At 32.8% G+C, this 20,185-nt stretch overlaps 1 protein-coding gene across 2 annotated transcripts in view; it reads right to left on the bottom strand.

Moving 5' to 3' along the window:
• The window catches only part of LOC142228381 (anoctamin-1), a 64,723-nt gene extending 48,983 nt beyond the window's left edge, over window positions 1-15,740 (bottom strand). The window contains exons 1-2 of one of the 2 annotated variants that reach the window (XM_075298794.1): window positions 15,326-15,740; window positions 14,540-14,911 (exon numbers count right to left, since the gene is read on the bottom strand). The gene's annotated coding sequence lies outside the window, so the exon portion shown is untranslated. The remainder of the gene's footprint in view (window positions 1-14,539; window positions 14,912-15,325) is intronic. The other variant, XM_075298795.1, reaches the window with a different exon arrangement.
• Window positions 15,741-20,185: the final 4,445 nt, after the last annotated feature.

Below are 20,185 nucleotides of genomic sequence, written 5' to 3'. Positions count from 1 at the left end.
GACACCATATAGGGCAAAGTTTTACTCTGATTTACTTTAAACTTTGTACAAAGAGTAGAATTAATATTCTAGTTATGCGGGTTAAATTTTGTTGAGATCGGGCCAATTATTGACCCGATAATTGACCCCAGAAACCAAAGATTCGATTTGAAGTGCTTCAAATTTTGCACAAAGAGTACAATTGAAGGTATTGTCAAGTATGTCAAATTTTGGTTGAAATGGGTTCATATTTAGATATAGCTCTCATATATATTCTGTGGAATTATGACAAAACCCCAAAGTCGAGATAAGACAATTTCCCAAAAATTGTATGTTTAGTTTTTGAAGGTATATTTTATTGTCTTTACATATTTTTGATATCTGTCCTAGATTGGGAGTCCACACATATCGTGAGTCATGGGGTTTTGTCAAATAACATATACACATAAAGGCACATTTAACTTCAGTTGGGTTGTTTTCTTAGTCAGGAGAAGTTCACCACTGTGGTATCACAATGGACTGAATAGTGTAAGAGAGCTTAATACATCGGGCTGCCACATAACCTAACCTAACCTAACCTAACCTAGTCAGGATTCAATGCGACAAAACACTATAAATAGAGATACGCTATTTTTTTAAATAAAATTTCATTTGACAAAACAATATAAGTCGGCAATTTCTAATTTTCTCTTAATTGGGGTGCTAGGCGAATTTGGTAAAATGAAAAAATAGGTTATTGCAAAGGTCTCTCACACAAATATTAAAAAATATTTTCCAGATGTTTTCTACAGAATTTTTTTCTGACTCCTTAAAGGTGTATTTTCGCTCTCCTGTATTATTTTTAATTTAAAAAGCGTGTGTTGTTTGTCAAATTGTTTGGGCAAATCCCTCTAGACTGCAATTCCGTTTCGGAATTACCACATTCCTCATGAACATCCTCTACATGCAGCGAAACCATCAACCAATTATCAGATTAAATTCGGATAATTCACTAAACTCAAAGTGAATTAATTAAACCTCCCCTAAAAAAGTTTTTGATAGTCGACTTTGCCTTAATAAAATTTTGTAGTTTTTCTTTAAACAAAGTTTCTTTAGATCTGCTAGTGTGGGCCCAACAATCAGGTATGTACACCCTCAAAAAAATCGTTTCTCTAACATATACCCCAAACACATTTTGCTTCAAGCATATTTATTTTCAGGATTGGTCCAAACAAAATATTGTTTGTATTGTTGAAACATATTATGTTTCACCTTAGGGCATACACGGGTAGTAAAAAACTTTAATGAAATTTTCTTTGTGTGAATATATTTTTAAGGCGCCAATTGGTTACTTCCATTATTTTACTTGCAGCAAACTGTCTAGGTCTCTCTTTCTAAATACATATATGTTTATAGGCTATTTCCAAATTAATATTTGTTTGCATCTAAGCATATTATATTTACAAACATTTAGTGTCCCAAACATAATATGTTCTAACATATTAACATATATGTTCCAAACATGTTATGCTAGTTTATGAACATTATATGCTTTCACTTAAAAATATTGTGTTAAAAAAATTGAGTTCCAAACATATAATTTTTACACCCAAACATATGAAAAACAGTCTTTTTCGTCCATGCAGAAAAATGTGCTTGACTGTATGCGTTGCATGTGTTTGTATATCAGAAATTTCTACCAAACGCAGATATGAAGCAATTTTTGGACGTTAATTAGAGAGGTAAAGTGAAAAATGGGGGTCGGTTTATATTGGGCTCTGTATAATTATGGACAGATATGGACCAATTTTGCATGGTTGTTAGTAGCCATATACTAACACAACGTACTAAATATCGTATTATATATTGAGACTCCCATACACATTTCGCAATATCCGTTATTACCATCGGATAGAGCATTTAAAGATCTATATTTCACATATAAATCTGGAACCCCATATTTTTCCATTTGGCCACAGTGGTCACTTTTCTCTTGAGGAGCAGTGCATCCACATTTTTCCAGGCCTTATATTGAGACTCCCAAACACATTTAGCTGTATCCGTTTTTGCCATCGGCTAGAGCACTAAAAGATCTTTATTTCTTATATGAATCTGGATTGGGTCCGGAAGTGGTGCAAAATTGGCGGAGAAGCAATGAATGTAATATGAACTGGTCATAGGACGAATGTCCACCGTTTCAATAGCCGTTGCAATGAATTTGCATTACTTTTTAAGGTGTGATCCGAATTCAGTGCTTTGAATGTGAATTAAAAATATTTGTGATATTTTCCCAAATAAATAATTTTTATAATTTTTTTTATAATTTTTAATGCATTCTGCCGCTTGTTTGAAACGTTTTCCCTCCAATATCTTCAAAAATGATCAATTTTTCTATAATGGGTTTAGCAGTTTTGTGGCAAAATTTGAATAATTTGTACCATTTTATTTATTCTTACTTTTTTTTTAAAAAAGAACTATTTGAAAAAAAGAAAACAAACAAGTATATACAGCCGTAAGTTCGGCCAGGCCGAATCTTATGTACCCTCCACCATGGATTGCGTAGAAACTTCTACGAAAGATTGTCATCCACAAGCGAATTACTTGGGTTGTGTTATCTTAAAACTTCTTAACATCGTTTTCTAAATTGTGAGTTAGTCCATACGTGGTATATATTAGACAAAAAATGGTATGTGTAGGTAAGTCTACAAATAATTACGAATCGACATGTACGTAGGGAGTCAGAATTGAAATATTGGGGTCGCTTATATGGGGGCTATGAGTATGGGGGCTATGAGTATTATGAACTTGATATGGACCAATTTTTGTGTGATTGGGGATCGATTTATCTGAGGGCTATATATAACTATAGACCGATATGGACCTAGTTAGGCATGGTTGTTAACGGCCATACGAGTATACTAGCACAATGTACCAAATTTCAACTCACTCGGATGAAATTTGCTCCTCCAAGAGGCTCCAAAACCAAATCTCGGGATCGGTTTATATGGGGGCTATATATGATTATGGCCTGATATGAACCAATTCCTGCATAGTTGTTGGATATCATATACTAACATCATGTACCACATTTCAACCGTATCGGATGAATTTTGCGCTTCCAAGGGGCCCCGGAGGTCAAATCTGGGGATCGGTTTATATAGGGGCTATATATAATTATGGACCGATTTCGACCAATGCTTGCATGGATTTTTGAGGCCATATGTTAACACCACGTACCAAATATCATCTGAATCAGATGAATTTTGGTCTTCCAAGAGGCTCCGGAGGTCAAATCTGGTGATCGGTTTATATGGGGGCTATATATAATTATTGACCGATGTGGACCAATTTTTGCATGGTCATTACACACCGTATACTAACATCATGTTCCAAACTTCAGCAGGATGGGATGAAAATTGCTTCTCTTAGGGGCTCCGCAAGCCAAATCTGGGGATCGGTTTATATGGGGGCTATATATAATTATGGACCGATGTGGACCAATTTTTGCATGGTCATTAAAGACCATATACTAACATCATGTTCCAAACTTCAGCCGGATGGGATGAAATTTGCTTCTCTTAGAGGCTCCGCAAGCCAAATCGGGGGATCGGTTTATATGGGGCTATATATAATTATTGACCGATGTGGACCAATTTTTGCATAGTTGTTAGAGATCATATACTAACACTATGTACCAAATTTCAGCGGGATCGGATGAAATTTTCTTCTCTTAGAGGCTCCGCAAGCCAAATCTGGGGATCGGTTTATATGGGGGCTATATATAATTATGGACCCATGTGGTCCAATTTTTGAATGGTTGTTAAAGACCATATACCAACACTATGTACCAAATTTCAGACGGATCGGATGAAATTTGCTTCTCTTAGAGGCTCCGAAAGCCAAATCTGTGGATTGGTTTATATGGGGGCTATATATAATTATGAACCGATGTGGACCAATTTTTGCATGGTTGTTAGAGACTATATACTTACACCATGTACCAAATTTCAGCCGGATCGGATACTAACACTATGTACCAAATTTCAGACGGATCGGATGAAATTTGCTTCTCTTAGAGGCCCCGAAAAGCCAAATCTGTGGATCGGTTTATATGGGGCCTATATATAATTATGGACCGATGTGGACCAATTTTTGCATGGTTGTTAGAGACGATATACTTACACCATGTACCAAATTTCAGCCGGATCGGATGAAACTTGCTTCTCTTAGAGGCTCCGCGAGCCAAATCGGGGGATCGGTTTATATGGGGGCTATATATAATTATCGACCGATGTTGACCAATTTTTGCATGGTTGTTGGAGACCATGTACCAAATTTCACCCGGATCGGATGAAATTTGCTTCTCTTAGAGGGTCTGCAAGCCAAATTTGGGGGTCCGTTTATATGGGGGCTGTACGTAAAAGTGGACCGATATGGCCCATTTGCAATACCATCCGACCTACATCTATAACAACTACTTGTGCCAAGTTTCAAGACGATAGCTTGTTTCGTTCGGAAGTTAGCGTAATTGCAACAGAGGGACGGACATGCTCAGATCGACTCAGAATTTCACCACGACCCAAAATATATATACTTTATGGGGTCTTAGAGCAATATTTCGATGTGTTACAAACGGAATGACAAAGTTAATATACCCCCATCCTATGGTGAAGGGTATAAAAAGAAAACAAAAAAATACACATTAAAATATGATAAAAATGAAGTAAAAAACTTCCTGTGTAGTTAAAATAATTAACTTCTTTGTGAGGAAATTTTTGTAAGTGCTTTTAAAGTTGTGCCTTTAGAAAAGTGTGGAACTACTTTTAGTTGCTTTATGATAAATTAATTGTCGAGTTATTTTATTCATTTTTATGAAATAAAACATTAATTGAACCTATAAGTTCAGTTTATAAATTTTTAGGTACACTGTAAAAAAAGCATACTCGGTTCCAAAGATTTTGTCTTTACTTTAAAAAATTTGGTATTGATTCCGAGCCAAAGAAGCGGAGAATACAAGTAAGGATACCTTTAAGACACAATTCTCTTTTAAATTTAGGTTTTGTGTACTTGCTTCTAGGAAGCAAATTTTAACTTTTCGCTTTCTCAGCTTTTTTTCTTCATATGCTATCAAAGTCCTTTAAAAACGAGTTAACGGCAACTTTATTTTCCAAATTAAGACTCGACATCCAGTAGAAATTATGCTATGTTTGAAGTAAAAAACTTCTTTAAAATAAAGTTTTGAAAAACATGTCCTATTTTTGAACGATTTTTTGCTTTGTAGTCAAGATGCAAAAAGACAACAAATTTAAAGACAATTTCATTAAATTTAAAGAATTTTTCTGAATTATTAAAGTCAAGTTGGCCTTAGCCTATAAATTTTTTCTTTCTTGTTAAGATACCCATTTTTAAGCCAAATCACTTAATTATAAGGACAATACGACTTCATTGAAAAGTTTATCGACTTTTGGACAAGGAAAATAACTTTATTGTAGAGAAATGCGTCTTCTACGCTAAGCAAAATTTGTATTCGTATTTTAAAGACATGAAATCTTTGACCTCACGACAATATTTTCTTCTTCCCCTAGGAGTGGGTATATGGGTTTAGAATGAGAGACCGAGAAAGTATGTTGCAAGTAAAAAATTGAAGTATCCAATTGGTGCCTTAAAAATATATACACACAAAGAAAATTTCAGTAAAATTTTTTTCTACTAGTGTAGGCCTAAGGTGAAACATAATATGTGAATAATACAAACAATATTTGGTTTGGACCTAAAATTATATATACACGATGTAGAATGTATTTCGGATTATATGTTACAGAAGCGATTTTTTGAGGATGAAAAACGACTCAGAATTTCACCACGACCCACAATATATATATACTTTATGGGGTCTTAGACCAATATGAAGTCTAATTACTTAGCCAGAAAGTAAAAAAAAAAAACATTTTTTTGAGTTAACTTTATTAATTATTTTCACATCATGTCCAAGAGTCATAAGTCTATACATTTCTTCCGAACACACTTACTTACGATGAAATGCAAATGTGGTGGTGGGATAAAGACGTCCATCCTTAAACAGGTCCTAAATATAACGTATTATCTTTTCCTATAAACAGTTTATTTTTTTCGGTACAGCTCTGTGTCAGCGAACAATTAAGCATTACTACCTTTTTCATAACAAATGCAAATCTTCCCCAATATGCCCATAAATATATTAAATGGAATTAATTTCTCGCTGTTTTGCTACCTTTCCAACAAAACCATAGCTCTCTTGACCTATAGGGGCAACACAAAATTTGTACTGCCAATCTCTTGAGAATTCAAACAGAAACCAAGCAATTACAAGCACAACAAATTTGCATAAGCTTTTGTTAACCTTTGGCTTTTAATCACATCAAAGACCCAAATGTCCACTCGTGAAACTCACAAAGAGAGAAATTTAAATCAAGCGTTCTACTCAAACCACAAGTGGGAGACAAAAATATAAAACCACCAAAAAATCTCAATATACAAATGAAGATGAGATACCCCATGACCCCAATAAGGATAACAAACAAATCCTCGAATCGTATAAAAAACAGGTAAAGGAAAGAGGGTCATCTGCTCTCCATAAAGATTTCATGCAACAGCTAGCAAACATCAGCTACAAAAGCTGTCCTTCATGGGACAATTTTAAGAGAGCAAAATTTGTAGGAAGTACTCCACAGTTGAGCTACAAGTGTCATTATCGTCAACGACAACGGAGACCATGACAAATACCAATAAAGAAAAAGTTTGAATTTTCTCTGTAAAAATTTCTTCAGCATTGTTCTGGTCGATGGAATATTATTTTTTATGAAAACGAACTTCTTCGGAGAAATGCAAAGTTTATTGTTCAAAGAAAATGGGGTTGCAATGTGTCCTTGCTATGAGGACTTCAATGTTTCCATGGCAGCAGGTGTCCTTTATGTAAGGAAAAAAGTGAAAAAATGTATTTTGCTAGAAATTATCTTATAAACAAGTATATACAGCAGTAAGTTCACCCGGACCGAATCTTAAGTAACCACTACCATGAATCAAATAAACTACACCCAGAGAAGGAATATGATCACCTCAAACATGTTTTAAGAGCAAAATGTTATTTTTGGGTGGTGACCATGTAACATGGTTTTTGCAACCATGTTATTTTCTTGGAAATCATGTATCTGATTTCGGCAAGCAGGTTATATTTGACGAGAAAATAATATTTTAGTGACAAACATGTTACATGGTCACAATACAAAAATGACATTTTGCTCTTGAAACATGTTTGATGTGTAGTTTCCTTTGAAAATTTCAGGGGGGTTTGATGACAGATATTTTCCCAAGCTGGTCAGTTCAACCAGTACGCTTCCCACAGATAAATGTAAAGATTTTACCTATGAAGACTAGACCAGATTTTGAATTTATAAGAACCATTTTTTGTTTGAGTTTTAGAGGAATCATAAACATCTCTTGTAAGTGTGCAGGAAAATGATGAAATAACGGCTTGATTTGAAATCTAAAATCTGTAGAATTTCATCCCAATTATTTAACTGATTACGAGAAGTAAAATCTGGAAATTTTGCATTCAGTTTCAAGCAATTTTCATGATCAGTGAGCCTTCTATACCCTCAATAAGTGAAATTGGTCTATATGGAGGCCTTACCAAATGGACCGATAAAACTTAATCATATACACTTTGTTATGGGTCTGCCAGTATATTTTCAATTTGTGGATAATCGGATAAAAACTAAAATTTTTAAAAACCCTAGGAGTTGAATCGGGAGTTCGGTGTTATGGGGGCTATACCAAAACATGGAAGGATACTCACAGTATTCAGCACATTTAATTGTAGTTCTAGAATATAGACCCCAAATCGGATGGCCGGCAAACCTTTTTATGGTCCTAGAATACCTCTAGATTTCCAAATTTCAGGCAAATTGGATAAAAACTTCGGATTCTAGAAGCCCAAGAAGTAAATCTGGAGATCGGTCTATATGGGGGCTATATCGAAACATGGTCCGATAATCACATCTCTTTATTTTCCTAGAATAACTCTAGATTTCTAATTTGAGGCAAAATGGGTAAAAACTACGTATTCTAGAAGCCCAAGAAGTAAAATCGGGAGATCGGTCTATATGGGGGCTATATCAAAACATGGACCGGTACTCACCATTTTCGGCATATCTCTTTATTTTCCTAGAAAACCTGTACATTTCCAATTTCAGGCAAATTGGATAAAAACTACGGATTCTAGAAGCCCAAGAAGTAAAATCGGGTTTATATGGGAGCCAAATCAAAATATAGTCCGATAATCACCATTTTCGGCACATATCTTTTTTTTCCTAAAATACCTCTACATTTCCAATTTCAGGCAAATTGGATAAAAACTACGGATTCTAGAAGCCCAAAAAATAAAATCAGGAAATCGGTTTATATGGGGGTTATATCAAAACATGGTCCGATAATCACCATTTTCGGCACACCTCTTTACGGTCTTAGAATACCTCTAGATTTCCAATTTTAGGCAAATCGGATAGAATATGCACTTTCGAGACGCCCAAGAAGCAAAATCGGGAAATCGGTCCATATGGGGGCTAAACCAAAACATGGACCGATAGGCACCGTTTTCGGTACACTTGTTGATGGTCCTAAAATACCTCTAGATTTCCAATTTCACGCAAATTGGATAAAAACTACAGTTTTTATAAGCCCAGGACCCCAAATCGGGAGGACGGTTTATATGGGGACTATATCAAAACTTAGACCGATATAGCCCATCTTCGAATTTGACCTGCCTGCAAACAAAAGACGAATCTGTGCCAAATTTCAGGACAGGCTTATATCGTCTTAGAATTTCTCCCTGACCAAGAATATATATACTTAATATAGTCGGAAATCGATATTTCGATATGTTACAAACGGAATGACAAACTTATTATACCCCGGTCACCATTCTATGGTGGTGGGTATAATAAAATTCACAGCATATTGACCATTTGATGATACACCCGAGTTAATAAAATTCTCTTTAGAACTCCGATAGTGCAATGAGAAAAAAAGTTTCTTGGAAAAACTAGATGTCCTTATATACAGGGTGGCTGATATGTATTATAACGATCTATATGTTGATATCATTTCTAAACTGTCCTTATCTGATATCTTATAGGATTATGCTACTGACAATTCATTGCACAATTGTTTCGGTTCGGTTAGGGTGGGTATAGTGGCAGCTTAGGCTCACATATACTAACTTCACTTAGGCTTTACCACCTGTGGTATGTATCAGTCCATTGTCATACCACAGGTGGTGAACATCTATCTGACCATTGAATGCTGTCCGATTCTATGTTCAGTTCATTGACAAGGGATCTTCCTTCTTATAGCCGAGTCCGAACAACGTTTCTAATTAAGATGTGCTTAGAGAAGCATTGATACACTTAGAAATGTCACCAGGATTACTAGGAGAGAATAATCCACCACTGAAAAATTGTTTGATGTTCGACCGAAACTCGGGTTGAACCCACGACCTTATGTAGGTGGGCATGCAAACCATTGCACTATGGTGACTCCCGTGGTGCAAACTCAGAAAATTGAACGTCGTAACTACAAGTAAATTCCATAATACTGAGTAGTTCAAAATTTTACTCACAGTTAGTTAAATTTAATTATTGATGAACCAAATTAACTCAGTGGAAGTAAATTTAACTTACGGCCATTACCAGCAAAATGGTTAAGAACTCTCAATGAGTTCGTAAATGGACTGAAGCAAAAATAATAATAGGGAATACGTATTTTCTCGAACGTACGAGAAAGTTTCACAGCGTTACATAACTTTTACTGTGCAATTGTACGAAGTTTAGTTGGACGCGAAATTTCCGTTTTTAGTATAAATAAACTAACGATGAACGTCAATTCTAACTACCGTTAAGTGAATCTATTGCTAGACAATAGTTCGTCTCCGAAACATGTTCTCGTGTGCTGCTCTAGAAATAGACACCCTTGACTGTATGTGTTAATAATTACCCAGCGGCGTAAATCGAGAGCACTTTCGATTTAAAGCATTCACGGAGCCCTTATTTTAGAGGCAATACTCATACGATTAGGTCTTATAAAATAATCCCTTTTGTAAGACCTCTTCCTTCTTTACAAAAAAAAGTTGATACTCATTCATCATTCATTGCAAAAAACAGGCCTTAAAAAAGGTCTTTATTTACTAAGATCGCTATTCCAATTCCAATTTATAAGTTTTTCGACAACGAGTCACAAACATTATAACGGCTTTAAAAAAAAGACATGTTCTCATATGCGCACTTCTTTAATCTAAGATACCTTTGATAAGCCCTTATGCCGTAAGTTTATAAGTAACCGAAAGTTAAGAATAAAAATAATTTTGCACAATTTAAAGCAACACGTGTTTCTTCATTCGGGTTTGTGATTTCGTTTGAGCAAGTCGAGGTATTTGTTTTTTATTTTAAGTAGCTGAAGTGTCAAATATGCGGTAAGTATATATTTTTTGACGAATATTATACTATATTGAATTACATTATAATAATAATTTTATAATAATTTTACTTATTTATTTAGCGGCAACTTCTACCACGAAAGCCAATGATCTGTTCAATATGTGGAAATCAGACGTCCTATACGAAATCAGTTCCTATGAAGAAGGTGATTTATTTTTTATAGTACAATTTTATATAGTACAAAATAAAATAAAAACAATTCTGCACAAATTTTGGGTTTCTTGTTTATATATGAAATTTGGAGTATGTCCTTTATAAGGTATGTAAACAAGGCCTTTTAAACAGCCTTCATGTTTTGCTTGGCTGCATGTATACATGCAAACAAAGTCACATAATAAACAAAGTCACATTTGGTTGTTGATGAGTATAAAAGCTAAGATACATAGGGGGTAGTGTGTTTAGTTAGCTAGTTAGAAAACTGATGGTACGCGGTTCGATCTTCTGTCCGGACGAAAGGTAAAATTTTATAAAATGATAAAAATAAAATCTAAGAAATTATTCTAAAGGATTTGTTCTACAGAAGAGTAAGTGGTTTGTACTAAATATAATATGACATGTAGAAATGGGGATCCTCCCCTTGAGGTCTCCTTGCTCCAAGTCAACCAGGTGGTCTAGGAAATTCAGAATATTAATTTCTTTCGTTTTTAAAAAATTTATTCTTTAGTTAATTTTTATAACCTCCACCATAGGATGGGGGGTATATTAACTTTGTCATTCCGTTTGTAACATATCGAAATAATGCTCGAAGACCCCATAAAGTATATATATTCTGTGTCGTGGTGAAATAATGAGTCGATCTAAGCATGTCCGTCCGACGGTCTGTTGAGATCACGCTAACTTCCGAACGAAACAAGCTATCGACTTGAAACTTGGCACAAGTAGTTGTTATTGATGTGGGTCAGACGGTATTGAAAATGGGTCATATCGGACCACTTTTACGTATAGCCGCCATATAAACCGACGCTCAGATTTGGCTTGCGGAGCCTCTTGGAGGAGCAAAATTCATCCGATCCGGTTGAAATTTGATACATGGTGTTTGTATATGGTTTCTCACAACCATCCGAAAATTGGTCCAAATCGGTCCATAATTATGTATAGCCCCCATATAAACCGATCCCCAGATTTGGCTTGCGGAGCCTCTAAGAGAAGCAAATTTTATCCGATCCCGCTGAAATTGGGTACGTAGTGCTAGTATATCGTCTTTAACAAACATGCAAAAATTGGTCTACATCGGTCCATAATTATATATAGCCACCATATAAACCGATCCCCAGATTTGTCTGGCGGAGCCTCTAAGAGAAGCAAATTTCATCCGATCCTGCTGAAATATGGTGCATGTTGTGAGTATATGGTCTCTTATAACTGTGCAAAAAATGGCCCACATCGGTCCATAATTATATATATAGCCCCCATATTAACCGATCCCCATATTTGGTTTGCGGTGCCTCTAAGAGAAGCACATTTCATCCGATCCGGCTGAAATTTGGTGCATGGTGTGAGTATATGGTCTCTCATGACTGTGCAAAAATTGGTCCACATCGGTCCATAATTATATATAGCCCCCATATAAAGCGATCCCCCGATTTGGCTTGCGGTGCCTCTAAGAGAAGCAAATTTCATCCGATCCGGCTGAAATTTGGTGCATGGTAAAAGTATATGGTCTCTAACAACAATGCACAAATTGGTCCATATCGGTCCAGAATTATATATAGCCCCCATCCCCAGATTTGACCTCCGGAACCTCTTGCGGGAACAAAATTCATCCGATCCGTTTGAAATTTGGTACGTGGTGTTAGTATGTGGCTAACAACCATGCGAGAATTGGTCCATATCGGTCCATTCCTAGATTTGTCCTCCGGAGCCTTTTGGAGCAGCAAAATTAATCTAATCCGGTTGAAATTTGGAACGTGCTGTTAGTATATGGCCGCTAATAACCATGCCAAAATTGGTCCATATCGGTCTATAGTAATATATAGACGATCCCCAATCACACAAAATTGATCCATATCGGCTCATAATCATGGTTTTTCTATTTTATTTCTATAGAAATTTTTGTTCTATAGAAAATTTTGTCAAAATTTTATTTCTATAGAAAATTTTGTGAAAATTTTATTTCTATAAAAAATTTTGTCAAAATTTTATTTCTATACAAAAATTTGTCAATATTTTATTTTTATAAAAAATTTTGTCAAAATTTTATTTCTATGGAAAATTTTGTAAAAATTTTATTTCTAGAAAAAATTTTGTCCACATTTTACTTCTATAGAAAATGTTGTCAAAATTTTATTGTTTCAAAATTTTATTTCTATAAAAAAATTTGTCAAACTTTATTATATACGTATTTAATCGGCCTTTTTTAGTTTAATATATACCACGTATGGACTACCTCGCAATTCAGAAGACGGTGTTAATAAGTTTTAGGATACCTTGTCATCGGCAAGTGTTACCGCAACCCAAGTAATTCGATTGTGGATGATAGCCTTAAGTAGAAGTTTCTACGCAATCCATGGTGGAGGGTACATAAAATTCGGCCTGGCCGAAGCTAAGGCCGTGAATACTTGTTTCAATTAGGCTAATCGCAACAAAAAATCATACGTTGCCATTACGGTACATCAACGTTAAATTTTTAGATATAAGGTTAAATTGCTCGTAACATTTTACGAGAGCGCTGTATTTCGATTAAGAAGTAGGGGAACTGTGGAGAAATCGAAAGAGGTGGAACTAGTTCCCGCAATTCCTTAAAGTGGTTAATGCACTTGGTCCATCTGGAACTATCCAAACTCTATACTATTCTCCAAACAGCATATACACAGAAAAAAATTTCCGTAGTTAAACTAACGCTAAATTTAACTTATTTTTATTGTAAAAAAAATTATTTGTTATAGTTAAATTTTATTACTTTTTGCGAAATTTTCCACAGCCCAATGAAATTTTCGTTTTTTTATGTATGTCTCCAATAATTTATGAACTAAACGTGAGTATAAAGTTCGATGACCGTACACATAAGTTCAATGTGAACTAAAGCAAATGAACATTTTCGTACAATTCCCAAAAATAGTAAGAATGAACTACTGTATGGTTAAAATGGTTATGATTTGGCGCCAATGATTTTCTTCTTATCTTTTAGTTAATATTTTCTTCTATTAGAGGGTGTAATTTCGTGAACTGTAGTTAAAAAGTACAACAGGGCATTAAATGTTCCTGGTTTTAAGAACGCTTTGCGGAAATCTCAAAATGTGTAGGAAAATTTAGTTCAATTTTCGTGCCAGTTAGTTTATTCTTGCTATAAAACAGTTTACTTTTTTTCGGTGTACGTAGACTTTTTCACTGGTACTTTTTTTTTAATTTCTGATGACAAGTAACACTTGACTCCATCCAAAATAAAAGTAAACGGTAATTTAGCTATTAACATGTTTGTATACAAAATAAGCACATTATCAGCTGTTTATAATAAACTAAAGTGGCAATACTGCTGGCAACTCTAAACCAATGTCATTGAAGCTGTTTTTGTTGTTGTTGCTTTATTTACGCGAGAGTATATAGCGGTGCCTAGCTACTCAGTGAATTCTAATCTCTCATAGAGATAAGTGCCTTTTAGTTTATTTACAAATTGTTTTGGTATATTTATTTATTTTCTTTTATGTTGTATTTTGCTCAAATTGTTTATGGTTTATTATGAATGAAATGAAATACGTTAATAAGCTAATTGACATAGTTTGCTTATATGGTATTTTGTTGCTTTCGTTAGATAATAAAGATAAATATTACATCTAGCTTTGTTTATTTACATGTTTGTTTTTTTTTTCTCTATATATTATTTTAAAATTACTTTTTGTTAATAATCCACAACCATTTGAAATGAGAAATGAATCATTTTCAAATGAATCAATCCCACATGCACTTCGTGTTCTCTCCATTGAAGTTAGATGACAAATGCGGTTAGTAATTTGTTAAATTCCTTTTATGGTTATAGCAACTATGCAGATATTTTGTTGGTTATTGAAGGAGACACACTATTTGGTTAATGGGAAATTTCCCAAAAAAAAACTTACTTTGTTTAATAAAAAATTTTATGTTTTTTTTTATAATTTATCTCACTTTTGAAGGTTTTATGTCAATATTTTTTATTATCTTTGTTTTGGAGTTTTAATTGACTTTTAAGATCTAGCATTTAAATGTGTGTATATGTGTTGCGACTGTTGCCTTGTTACGGAAGGACGGGCAGGATAAACCACTTGACTTTGAAACACTCACTCAAACTTTTACAACGAATACATATAACAACCGCACAATGTAATATAACTTTTGAGGTCTATGGTTTCCCCAGAGTATTAATATGAAGAATTTCTTATGATACGTTTAATTTTTCAAATTTTAATTTTCTTTTATTGCTCCACCTTCGTTTAATTGTATCCCGAAATTTTCTATAAAAAACAAAATTGGGAAAAAATATGAACGTGATTCTTGCCGAGTATACTAGCCAGCCCACAATTGATGGTGCCTGCCTGACAATTAACAACTGACTGGTGAACCTCATTCACCACCATACTGCATTTGCCAGAATAAATATGTTGTTAAATATTCACAAATAATAATAAATGACATCATTTTACAAATATTTTTTCCATACACAATTTTCTTCGAATTTATTTACTTAATAATCTTTCTCATTGTTGGTATCCTACTCCATTAAATATGGATAAGGTTTATTTGATTTTTATTCACTATGAAACATTTGTTAATATTCTAATATGCCTATACACTTTATACATTTTTCCATAATATTTTTTTTTATAGAATTTTCCATATTATATGAAAATTTTTGTTTTCTTTCTCACTTTTGTATATTCTTTTCACATTAAATTAGCTTAACATTTTTGCTTTGTGCTTAACTAAGAACAAATTAATAAGTCTTAAATCAAGAGAGACCATAAAAAAATACTGAAGAATTTTTTCTTTGCCGTAAGAGAAATGTATCGCTAAGTTTGTCGTCTTGCCACCGCCGCCAATCAAACGAACTAATAGATAGAAATATGGAATGAATAGAGAAGAATACACAATACAACCAAAAAATACAATATGACAGACGACCACTTTCGACAGAGACGTCAACGACAACTATGTTGTCGGTTTTTGTCCGGTTATTTCTTTTATGTGTATATTTTTATGAATGAACTCTGGGAGTAATGTGAAAATTGTTGGGTCTGTCATCTACGAATTTTTTGTATACAACAAATCCAATTGTACACTACCACCTTACTAGTATCCGCCTCATAATACAACTGACTCGATTGAGAGAGCAAAGAAATCCATTTGTACACATGTTCTTCCATGGTTCGTGTTGACAGATGTTTTGGTGGTGGTTGCTCACAATTGTTCGTTGACAAAGAAACGTCAAAGATATCAAAACTGGAGAAAAAAATATCAGAACTAGAGAAAATGAAGCAAAATAAAAGAAAATAGACTTTGACAGCAAAATTACTGGGTGATTCCAATTATTGTTTTTTAGTCTTTATATTATTTTTGTTATTTAGTTCTTAGCATAGACAAACACCACTACTTAACACTGTATAATATCGCACCGAATATATTGCTATATTCGGTTTAGGTAGTAAAACCATGGTTGCCACTCGAGCCAAAAATAGTCTACCATAATTTGGGAAAAATTCTACAAAAAAAAAACAAAAAATCGTTTATTTCTATAGAAAATTTTGTCGACATTTTTCTATAGAAAATTTTATCAAAATTTTATTTCTATAGAAAATTATGTCAAAATTATATCTCTAGAGAATATTTTTTCAAAATTTTATATCTACAGAACATTTCTCCAAATTTTATATCTACAGAATATTTTGTCAAAATTTTATTTCTATAGAAAATTTTGTCAAAATTCTATTTCTATTGAAAATTTTGTCAAAATTTTATTTATATAGAAAATTTTGTCAAAATTTCATTTCTAGAGAAAGTTATGTCAAAATTTCTTCTTTACAGAATATTTAGTCAAAATTTTATTTCTATAGAAAATTATGTCAAAATTTTATCTCTAGAGAATATTTTTTCAAAATGTTATATCTACAGAATATTTTGTCAAAATTTTATTTCTATAGAAAATTTTGTGAAAATTTTATTTCTATAGAAAATTTTGTGAAAATTTTATTTCTATAGAAAATTTTGTCAAAATTTTATTTCTATATAAAATTTTGTCAAAATTTTATTTCTATAGAAAATTTTGTCAAAATTTTATTTATATAGAAAATTTTGTCAAAATTTTATTTCTATAGAAAGTTATGTCAAAATTTTATCTCTACAGAATATTTTGTCATAATTTTATTTCTATAGAAAATTTTGTCAAAATTGTATTTCTATAGAAAATTATGTCAAAATTTTATCTCTAGAGAATATTTTTTCAAAAAGTTATATCTACAGAACATTTTCTCCAAATTTTATATATACAGAATATTTTGTCAAAATTTTATTTCTATAGAAAATTATGTCAAAATTTTATCTCTAAAGAATATTTTCTCAACATTTTATGTCTACAGAATATTTTCTCAAAATTTTATATCTACAGAAAATTTTGTCAAAATTTTATATCTATAGAAAATTTTGTCAAAATTGTGTTTCAATTGAAATTTTGTCAAAATTTTAGTGCTACAGAAATTTTAGTAAACATTTTATTCCTATAGAAAATTTTGTCGAAATTTTATTTCTATAGAAAATTATGTCAAAACTTTTTTGCTATAGAAAGTTTTATCAAAATTTTATTTCTATAGAAAATTATATTAACATTTTATCTCTAGAGAATATTTTCTCAAAATTTTATATCTACAGAAAAAAATTTCTAAATTTTATATTTACGGAATATTTTGTCAAAATTTTATATCTACAGAAAATTTTGTCAAAGTTTTATTTTTATAGAAACTTGTCAAAATTTTAATAATAATCTACCAAAATAAAATTTTGGTTGGGGATCGGCTATATATAACTATAGTCCGATATGGACCAATTTTGGCATGGTTGTTAGCGGCCATATACTAGCGCAATGTACCAAATTTCACAACGTACCAAATTTCAACCGGGTCGGATGAATTTTGCTCCTCCAGGGGACTCCGGTGGTCAAATCTAGGGATTGGTTTATATGGGGGCTATATAATTATGGACCGATGTGAACCAATTTTTGCATGGTTGTTGGAGACCACACGCAGAGAAGAAACATGATTGTCACAATATAATAATATGATAGGAGCTATTTTTTTGGCGGCGACCATGTAACATTTTCACCTGCAACCATGTTGTCTCAGTTAACAAAGTTGTACAAAACATAAAATTGTCCTCTTCTAAAATGTTATTATATTGATAAAAATTGTTTGAATCAAAAGGCAATGGTTACGATCTAAAATGTTACGGCATTCTTCAAAAATGTTTTTCTTCCAGTTAAAAGAACATGGTCACAATCTAAAATGTTTTGATCTTTATGAAAAAACTTTTTTCATCGTCGAAAAAAGGACGCCGCTTGAGAAAAGAAAACACAAAATTAACTTTATTTATATATAAACTAGTTCATTGGTTATTTGTATTTATAATGCCGTTCAAGCAAACATCATATATTTTTACACACTCTATTTTATTTCAATTCCAACAATAAGTAATCATTCCATATTTACTGCGTGCCCGTCAAATATACAAACGCAGACATCATGTAACTGCAAATAAAAATAAATGATACCATATAGCAAAATGCAGAACAAAAAACAGGTGCATCTTTTCAATTACATTTTCCTTTTTTTTGTCTTCACATAAAACCACGTGCCACTTCTGAATGAATAAATTAACACAAAACAGTAAATCCGTATTCTCCGTCCGTTCCAAGAAACAATCAACACACGACTGACGCGCAAAATGAAAATCGTGTGTACCTGTTCAAAGTTTTTATAAAATTCTTTTCGCTGCAAAAAAATTCAAAAATTAAATGGCCACGAAAAAAATGTACATGGTCTTTATGGCCATGTAGTGGTTCTATAGCATACCCTAAACCACCATTACAGAATTAGTAATCATAAGCATTTGTGGGGTAACATATAGGTCTGGGATAAACCGCAGTTACATATTTAAGAAAATTAAGGGGTACATGTCTATGGGTGCTTTGTGTCAATCTGACTATAGTTCATAGTCAATGTTGCCAGGGAAAATGTTCGGTTTACCCTACAAGGACAAAAAAAGTTCCCTACTTTCCTATACATTCCCAAAAAATTTTCCCTACTATATTTTTCGTTAAATTTAAAAAATTTTACAAAACAAAAATGGTTCTAAGTACTTTATTATCATAAAACATGAATATGCAGCGTATATAACTTAGAATATAAATTTGTATTACGACCACGGTTGCCACAGTTGGTACAATTCTACCCAAATTAGTAATATTTTCGTTAAATCTCTATAAAAATAAAATTTTGGAAAAAGTTTCTATAAAAAAATTTTTGTGAGAAATTTTTTTATAGAAATAAAATTTTGACAATAAATTCTATAGAAATAAAATTTTGAGAAAAAATTCCACAGAAATAAAATTTTGAGAAAATTTTTTATAGAAATCATATTTTGAAAAAAATTTCTATAGAAATACAATTTTGACAAAATGTTCTATAGAAATAAAATGTTGACCAAATTTTCTACAGGAATAAAGTTTACCACACATTATTAAAGATCAAGCCTTGCCGGCTTCTAATTTCCTCCTCTAGAGCCACCAAAATGTAAACATTATTACAAATTTTGTTGAGTGAAAATGTCCTACATTGTGGCCCTACGTCCCTACAAGATATTAGGGACGTAGGGCCACAATAGGCCAAAATATTAGAAAAGCCCTACATATAGGGAATTTCCCCTACTTCTAGCAATACTGGCTGTGTTGATATTGCACCTACGGAGTTAGTATGCCATTAATATTGAGTCCATTATTAAAAAAAAGAGAAAATCGTTAAATTAGTGTGGGTAATAAATCAAAATTTGTAAAAATCGAGCAATATTCTTATGTAAAAGCTACAAGTACGTATAAATACGATCGGTTAGTATATTAAAATTTGAAATTTGAGTAACATTGGTTAATAAATAAGAGTACTATGGCCAAATTTGGGAAACTCGAGCGATGCATATATATGGAAGCTATATCTAAATCTGAACCAAATTGCATAATATTTTGCGGGTTTGATTAATACCACAAAAGGTTACCTTGTGCAAGATTTGTGTAAGATCAGTTAAGAAATGAGGCCTGTATGGTCAAACATAAGGTTATTAGGGGCGAATTTTTCAAAAACGGGTGATACATATATGGGAGCTATATCTACATCTGAACCGATTTCGATGAAATTTTGCACATATAGTTAGTACTATAGAGGATTGAATCTAGCAAACTTTTAGTAAGATCGGTTAATAAATAAGGGTTCTATGGCCAAATTTGGGAAAATCGGGCTATACATATATATGGGAGCTATATCTAAATCTGAACCGATTTCGATGATTTTTTGCACATATAGTAAGTGCTATAGAAGACTACATTTAGCCAAATTTGGGTCAGATCGGCTGATAAATACGGGTTTTATGGCCAAATTTAGAAAAATCGGGCTACACATATATATGGGAGCTATATCTAAATCTGAACCGATTTCGATGATTTTTTGCACATATAGTAAGTACTATAGAAGACT

Source organism: Haematobia irritans, chromosome 3, assembly GCF_050003625.1.
Source record: "Haematobia irritans isolate KBUSLIRL chromosome 3, ASM5000362v1, whole genome shotgun sequence".
In the NCBI taxonomy this organism is placed as follows: domain Eukaryota; kingdom Metazoa; phylum Arthropoda; class Insecta; order Diptera; family Muscidae; genus Haematobia; species Haematobia irritans.
The sequence above is the reverse complement of the archived record's forward strand: the minus strand, read 5'-3'. Positions and strand labels throughout refer to the sequence as shown.